Source organism: Garra rufa, unplaced genomic scaffold (assembly GCF_049309525.1).
Source record: "Garra rufa unplaced genomic scaffold, GarRuf1.0 hap1_unplaced_013, whole genome shotgun sequence".
NCBI lineage: Eukaryota > Metazoa > Chordata > Actinopteri > Cypriniformes > Cyprinidae > Garra > Garra rufa.
The window spans coordinates 45,001-52,500 of record NW_027394288.1 but is presented as its reverse complement, the minus strand read 5'-3'; the positions used below and the strand labels follow the sequence as shown (position 1 = coordinate 52,500).

At 36.4% G+C, this 7,500-nt stretch overlaps 6 non-coding genes across 6 annotated transcripts; all 6 read left to right on the top strand.

Annotated features, from left to right (window-relative positions):
• Positions 1-489: 489 nt before the first annotated feature.
• On the top strand, positions 490-608 carry LOC141315065 (5S ribosomal RNA). Its single transcript, XR_012350608.1, has one exon. It is a non-coding gene; the product is annotated as a 5S ribosomal RNA (ribosomal RNA).
• An 84-nt stretch (positions 609-692) lies between these two features.
• On the top strand, positions 693-811 carry LOC141315214 (5S ribosomal RNA). The gene has a single exon (XR_012350757.1). It is a non-coding gene; the product is annotated as a 5S ribosomal RNA (ribosomal RNA).
• Positions 812-1,612: 801 nt separating this feature from the next.
• LOC141315035 (5S ribosomal RNA) lies at positions 1,613-1,731 on the top strand. Its single transcript, XR_012350579.1, has one exon. It is a non-coding gene; the product is annotated as a 5S ribosomal RNA (ribosomal RNA).
• An 801-nt stretch (positions 1,732-2,532) lies between these two features.
• Positions 2,533-2,651, top strand: LOC141315023 (5S ribosomal RNA). The gene has a single exon (XR_012350567.1). It is a non-coding gene; the product is annotated as a 5S ribosomal RNA (ribosomal RNA).
• Positions 2,652-3,452: 801 nt separating this feature from the next.
• LOC141315011 (5S ribosomal RNA) lies at positions 3,453-3,571 on the top strand. The gene has a single exon (XR_012350555.1). It is a non-coding gene; the product is annotated as a 5S ribosomal RNA (ribosomal RNA).
• A 3,704-nt stretch (positions 3,572-7,275) lies between these two features.
• LOC141314995 (5S ribosomal RNA) lies at positions 7,276-7,394 on the top strand. Its single transcript, XR_012350538.1, has one exon. It is a non-coding gene; the product is annotated as a 5S ribosomal RNA (ribosomal RNA).
• The last annotated feature ends 106 nt before the right edge of the window (positions 7,395-7,500 follow it).

The following is a 7,500-nucleotide window of genomic DNA, read 5'->3' as shown; positions in this document are numbered from 1 at the left end:
CCACCTGCAAACTTTGGATTACACTTTCTGTGGATTGTATATACACTGGTGGACACTCACATTGGACTTATCAACACACTGGGGTTCTTGGACTGTTTTTAGGGTATGGACAAATGAACTGTATTCTTTTAACAGAGTTTACCTGTTTTTAGGGTATGGACAAATGAACTGTATTCTTTTAACAGAGTTTACCTAGTTTTATCGTGTTGTTTTAAAGTCTTTTATGTGAACCTTTTAAATACACCAAATCTATTTAAACCAATTTTCTTTTTTGTCTCATTCTTTTAACCACTAGTCATCTCTCACAGTTAAATCTGACCCCATTTTAGTCTTGTAACTCGGCTGATAAGGCCGATTGTTACACTTTTATGGGAGACCGCCTGGGAATACCAGGTGCTGTAAGCTTTTGCCTTTTCTTCACTATTTATATAATATGCTGGCTTTTACGGAGGCTGATCTTTAAATAGCCCACTTTTTGGAGCAGCCCTCGCTTATGGCCATACCGCGCTGAGAGCGCCCGATCGCGTCTGATCTCGGAAGCTAAGCAGCGTCGGGCCTGGTTAGTACTTGGCTGGGAGACCGCCTGGGAATACCAGGTGCTGTAAGCTTTTGCCTTTTCTTCACTATTTATATAATAAGCTGGCTTTTACGGAGGCTGATCTTTAAATAGCCCACTTTTTGGAGCACCCCTCGCTTATGGCCATACCGCGCTGAGAGCGCCCGATCTTGTCTGATCTCGGAAGCTAAGCAGCGTCGGGCCTGTTTACTACTTGGATGGGAGACCGCCTGGGAATACCAGGTGCTGTAAGCTTTTGCCTTTTCTTCACTATTTATATAATATGCTGGCTTTTAGAAAGACGTGTTTTACCGCTCTATTTATTACAATCATTTAAATGTATTATAGAGTTTTAAGTGTTTTACATGTTTTTTAGGCCATTTTATTACTCTTAACATTTTAAGTGTATGTGTCTTTAATAAATGGATGGTTGGCCTGTCATGTGACTAGACACATGACAGGAAGCAGGAAGTACAACTGTATAAGAGAGCAGCATGACAAACAAAGGACAGTCACCAAACTGTTGGATTGAGGAGTTGCTAATTTTAGAGCTCACCTTTCCATTCACCACCTGCAAACTTTGGATTACACTTTCTGTGGATTGTATATACACTGGTGGACACTCACATTGGACTTATCAACACACTGGGGTTCTTGGACTGTTTTTAGGGTATGGACAAATGAACTGTATTCTTTTAACAGAGTTTACCTGTTTTTAGGGTATGGACAAATGAACTGTATTCTTTTAACAGAGTTTACCTAGTTTTATCGTGTTGTTTTAAAGTCTTTTATGTGAACCTTGTAAATACACCAAATCTATTTAAACCAATTTTCTTTTATGTCTCATTCTTTTAACCACTAGTCATCTCTCACAGTTAAATCTGACCCCATTTTAGTCTTGTAACTCGGCTGATAAGGCCGATTGTTACACTTTTATGGGAGACCGCCTGGGAATACCAGGTGCTGTAAGCTTTTGCCTTTTCTTCACTATTCATATAATATGCTGGCTTTTACGGAGGCTGATCTTTAAATAGCCCACTTTTTGGAGCAACCCTGGCTTATGGCCATACCGCGCTGAGAGCGCCCGATCTCGTCTGATCTCGGAAGCTAAGCAGCGTCGGGCCTGGTTAGTACTTGGATGGGAGACCGCCTGGGAATACCAGGTGCTGTAAGCTTTTGCCTTTTCTTCACTATTTATATATTATGCTGGCTTTTAGAAAGACGTGTTTTACCGCTCTATTTATTACAATCATTTACATGTATTATAGAGTTTTAAGTGTTTTACATGTTTTTTAGGCCATTTTATTACTCTTAACATTTTAAGTGTATGTGTCTTTAATAAATGGATGGTTGGCCTGTCATGTGACTAGACACATGACAGGAAGCAGGAAGTACAACTGTATAAGAGAGCAGCATGACAAACAAAGGACAGTCACCAAACTGTTGGATTGAGGAGTTGCTAATTTTAGAGCTCACCTTTCCATTCACCACCTGCAAACTTTGGATTACACTTTCTGTGGATTGTATATACACTGGTGGACACTCACATTGGACTTATCAACACACTGGGGTTCTTGGACTGTTTTTAGGGTATGGACAAATGAACTGTATTCTTTTAACAGAGTTTACCTGTTTTTAGGGTATGGACAAATGAACTGTATTCTTTTAACAGAGTTTACCTAGTTTTATCGTGTTGTTTTAAAGTCTTTTATGTGAACCTTGTAAATACACCAAATCTATTTAAACCAATTTTCTTTTATGTCTCATTCTTTTAACCACTAGCCATCTCTCACAGTTAAATCTGACCCCATTTTAGTCTTGTAACTCGGCTGATAAGGCCGATTGTTACACTTTTATGGGAGACCGCCTGGGAATACCAGGTGCTGTAAGCTTTTGCCTTTTCTTCACTATTTATATAATATGCTGGCTTTTACGGAGGCTGATCTTTAAATAGCCCACTTTTTGGAGCAGCCCTCGCTTATGGCCATACCGCGCTGAGAGCGCCCGATCTCGTCTGATCTCGGAAGCTAAGCAGCGTCGGGCCTGGTTAGTACTTGGATGGGAGACCGCCTGGGAATACCAGGTGCTGTAAGCTTTTGCCTTTTCTTCACTATTTATATAATATGCTGGCTTTTAGAAAGACGTGTTTTACCGCTCTATTTATTACAATCATTTACATGTATTATAGAGTTTTAAGTGTTTTACATGTTTTTTAGGCCATTTTATTACTCTTAACATTTTAAGTGTATGTGTCTTTAATAAATGGATGGTTGGCCTGTCATGTGACTAGACACATGACAGGAAGCAGGAAGTACAACTGTATAAGAGAGCAGCATGACAAACAAAGGACAGTCACCAAACTGTTGGATTGAGGAGTTGCTAATTTTAGAGCTCACCTTTCCATTCACCACCTGCAAATTTTGGATTACACTTTCTGTGGATTGTATATACACTGGTGGACACTCACATTGGACTTATCAACACACTGGGGTTCTTGGACTGTTTTTAGGGTATGGACAAATGAACTGTATTCTTTTAACAGAGTTTACCTGTTTTTAGGGTATGGACAAATGAACTGTATTCTTTTAACAGAGTTTACCTAGTTTTATCGTGTTGTTTTAAAGTCTTTTATGTGAACCTTGTAAATACACCAAATCTATTTAAACCAATTTTCTTTTATGTCTCATTCTTTTAACCACTAGTCATCTCTCACACTTAAATCTGACCCCATTTTAGTCTTGTAACTCGGCTGATAAGGCCGATTGTTACACTTTTATGGGAGACCGCCTGGGAATACCAGGTGCTGTAAGCTTTTGCCTTTTCTTCACAATTTATATAATATGCTGGCTTTTACGGAGGCTGATCTTTAAATAGCCCACTTTTTGGAGCTGCCCTCGCTTATGGCCATACCGCGCTGAGAGCGCCCGATCTCGTCTGATCTCGGAAGCTAAGCAGCGTCGGGCCTGGTTAGTACTTGGATGGGAGACCGCCTGGGAATACCAGGTGCTGTAAGCTTTTGCCTTTTCTTCACTATTTATATAATATGCTGGCTTTTAGAAAGACGTGTTTTACCGCTCTATTTATTACAATCATTTACATGTATTATAGAGTTTTAAGTGTTTTACATGTTTTTTAGGCCATTTTATTACTCTTAACATTTTAAGTGTATGTGTCTTTAATAAATGGATGGTTGGCCTGTCATGTGACTAGACACATGACAGGAAGCAGGAAGTACAACTGTATAAGAGAGCAGCATGACAAACAAAGGACAGTCACCAAACTGTTGGATTGAGGAGTTGCTAATTTTAGAGCTCACCTTTCCATTCACCACCTGCAAACTTTGGATTACACTTTCTGTGGATTGTATATACACTGGTGGACACTCACATTGGACTTATCAACACACTGGGGTTCTTGGACTGTTTTTAGGGTATGGACAAATGAACTGTATTCTTTTAACAGAGTTTACCTGTTTTTAGGGTATGGACAAATGCACTGTATTCTTTTAACAGAGTTTACCTAGTTTTATCGTGTTGTTTTAAAGTCTTTTATGTGAACCTTGTAAATACACCAAATCTATTTAAACCAATTTTCTTTTATGTCTCATTCTTTTAACCACTAGTCATCTCTCACAGTTAAATCTGACCCCATTTTAGTCTTGTAACTCGGCTGATAAGGCCGATTGTTACACTTTTATGGGAGACCCCTTGTCAAAAAATCCCATAGGATTCCAATAGGATTTCTCTACAGGATTCCAGTTAGAATTTCTATCATATTTTGGAACCGTTCCTAAAGGATTCCATTAGGAATTATCTTATAGGATTTTCTTATAGGACAAGACATAAATATCCTGTAGGATAATTTCTACAGGATTTTAATGGGATTTATTTTAAAGCATCTTTCAAGAATTTTGAAGAATCCTAACGGTATGCTTTTTTAATTGTTTATATTAGTTTAGTGTCTTGCAGTTTACTTTAACTCACCTTAATATACATTCCAATAGGAATCCTCTACAAATCCTAAAGGATTCCACTAGGAATTCTCTACAGGATTAAAATCAGAATTTCTATCATATTTTGGAACCATTCCTAAAGGATTCCATTAGGAATTATTTTATAGGATTTTCCTATAGGACAAGACATAAACATCCTGTAGGATAATTTCTACAGGATTTCAATGGGATCCTGTTTTATTTTAAAGCATCTTTCAAGAAGAATCCTAAGACTATTCCTATTGAAATCCTATAAAAACAGTTCCAACATAAGATCCAGTACAAGTTACTTATCAGAATCCTTTAGGATTTTTTGATAAGCAACATACAATGAACAACGTCTACATCAGGGTGATGTAAACAGCAAACTGCAAGTACTATTTGTTAGTAAAACAAGAACAGTGGAAAAGTTCACCTTTAGATAAAAAAGTTCCCATAAAGACATGAAAAAGCATCCAATTTGATCCCATAAAAAATCCTTTAGGAATGATCCTACAGAATATATAAGAATCTTATAAGAATATTCCTATCAAAATCCTATAGGAATGGTTCCAAAATATGATAGAAATTCCAATAAGAATCCTGTAAGAAATTCTTATTGGAATCCTTTAGGATTTTTTGACAAGACATAAATATTCTGTAGGATGGTTTCTATGGGATTTTTATGGGATCAAATTGGATGCCTGTTCTTTTTGTAATCTAAAGTGCACTTTTCCACTGTTTTTGTTTTACTATCAAATAGTATTTGCAGTTTGCTGTTTACATCACCTTGTTCAATAACATTGTAAACAAGATGTGAGGTGATTTGTGCAGCACACAGCTTTAGTGAAACACACACACACACACACACACACACACACACACACACACACACACACACACAGTATGTAGCAATTGTCCTCCAATGCAAATACTGGAGCAGTTCTAGACTTGAGTGAGGGAGGTAGATATAAAACTTAGAGGACACCAGAAGTTGGAAAGAAAAATAACGCTTTACTGTGACAATAAATAAATAAATAACATAACAAAAGGTTAAACAGTCTTTTCTAAATTAGTAGTAGTTTAATTCAGCAAATCCTGGGCTGAATGATTAAGTTAATAATAGTTAGGTTAAACGTTAAATCTAAAATAATTAAATTCTAAATCTTAATGTCTTTTTTTCTGTAGTAACCCTTTTTTCTTCACAAGAAAAATAACAACTTTGTTGTTCTCAAGACAAAGCAAATACACATCACAACATTATTTCCTTCATTTTTATTAAAATATTTGAAAAGGGAGAAATTAAGACTGCTGTCTTTTATAGTGTTCACTATCCAAATCACACATTTGTGGATGGAGTTAGTGTTAATAGTCTTCGCCAACAACGTGTGCTATTTGCACTTAAAGTATAGTGACGCTACAAAGCCGTAAAGCACAACATTAATTAAAACAGCTACAAATGGTGGCAGAACAGTCACTACTCCAATGTTTTATACAATGAAAATTAGTAGCATAAACATATGTGACTATCATAAATAATACCACAGATTCATAGCTTTTGACACATAGCTGCAGACTCCTGTGCTAATCAGCAGAGACAATCAAACACGAGTTCAACAACTCACCAAGAACACCCAATATTGTTGGTTTAGGATGCAGACCAGATAAATGTTACTATTTCGTCATTTTTGGCGTATTTGAAATCAAAGTTTAACAAGTTAAACACCGTTAATCACTCGCTGCTTTTCCTCTTCGACCGTTATTTTCAAATGATGAGCGCTACAGTTGCAGGCGCGCTACATTCGGATTTCTTAAAGGGGCCGCGTCAGGACAATACTGTATGTAGATGTTCGTATTTCTGTGAATTCTTAATCACATGTAATACATTTAACTCATTCGAACATTATGAAATATCATATATATTATCTTTGCCTTTCTTTAATATTATAAATTTCAATAAATACATATTATGTTTATTTTTGTGTGTATTCATATAGGCTGCAATTTATTGTGGGTTACAGGTGCACACAAACATGCAGTGTTACTCTAAAAAAGTTAAATTAAAAAAGTAATTAATCAACAGAATCAACTAAGATCATACAAGACAAAGTGAAATTTCGTTTAAAAATGACAATGCCCATTAAGTTTCTATGAATCAATAAAATACAGGACAAAGTGAAATCCCATTAAATAAAACACTGTCCAATAAGATTCTAAAAATCAAGGAAAATCCTACAGGACAAAGTGAAGTTCTACCAAAATAAATCGTAATGTTTAATAGGATTCTAAGAATCCAATAAAACCCTACAGGACAAAGTGAAATTCCATTAAAATAAATTGCAATGTCCAATAGGATTCTAAAAATCCACTAAAATCCTACAAGACAAAGTGAAATTCCATTAAAATGAATTGTAATGTCCAATAGGATTCTAAAAATCCACTAAAATCCTACAGGACAAAGTGAAATTCCATTAAAATATATCGTAATGTCCAATAGGATTCTAAAAATCCACTAAAATCCTACAGGACAAAGTGAAATTCCATTAAAATAAATCGTAAAGTCCAATAGGATTCTAAGAATCCACTAAGATCCTAAAGGATAAACTGAAATTCCAATAGGATTTTTTGACAAGGGACCGCCTGGGAATACCAGGTGCTGTAAGCTTTTGCCTTTTCTTCACTATTTATATAATATGCTGGCTTTTACGGAGGCTGATCTTTAAATAGCCCACTTTTTGGAGCAGCCTTCGCTTATGGCCATACCGTGCTGAGAGCGCCCGATCTCGTCTGATCTCGGAAGCTAAGCAGCGTCGGGCCTGGTTAGTACTTGGATGGGAGACCGCCTGGGAATACCAGGTGCTGTAAGCTTTTGCCTTTTCTTCACTATTTATATAATATGCTGGCTTTTAGAAAGACGTGTTTTACCTCTCTATTTATTACAATCATTTAAATGTATTATAGAGTTTTAAGTGTT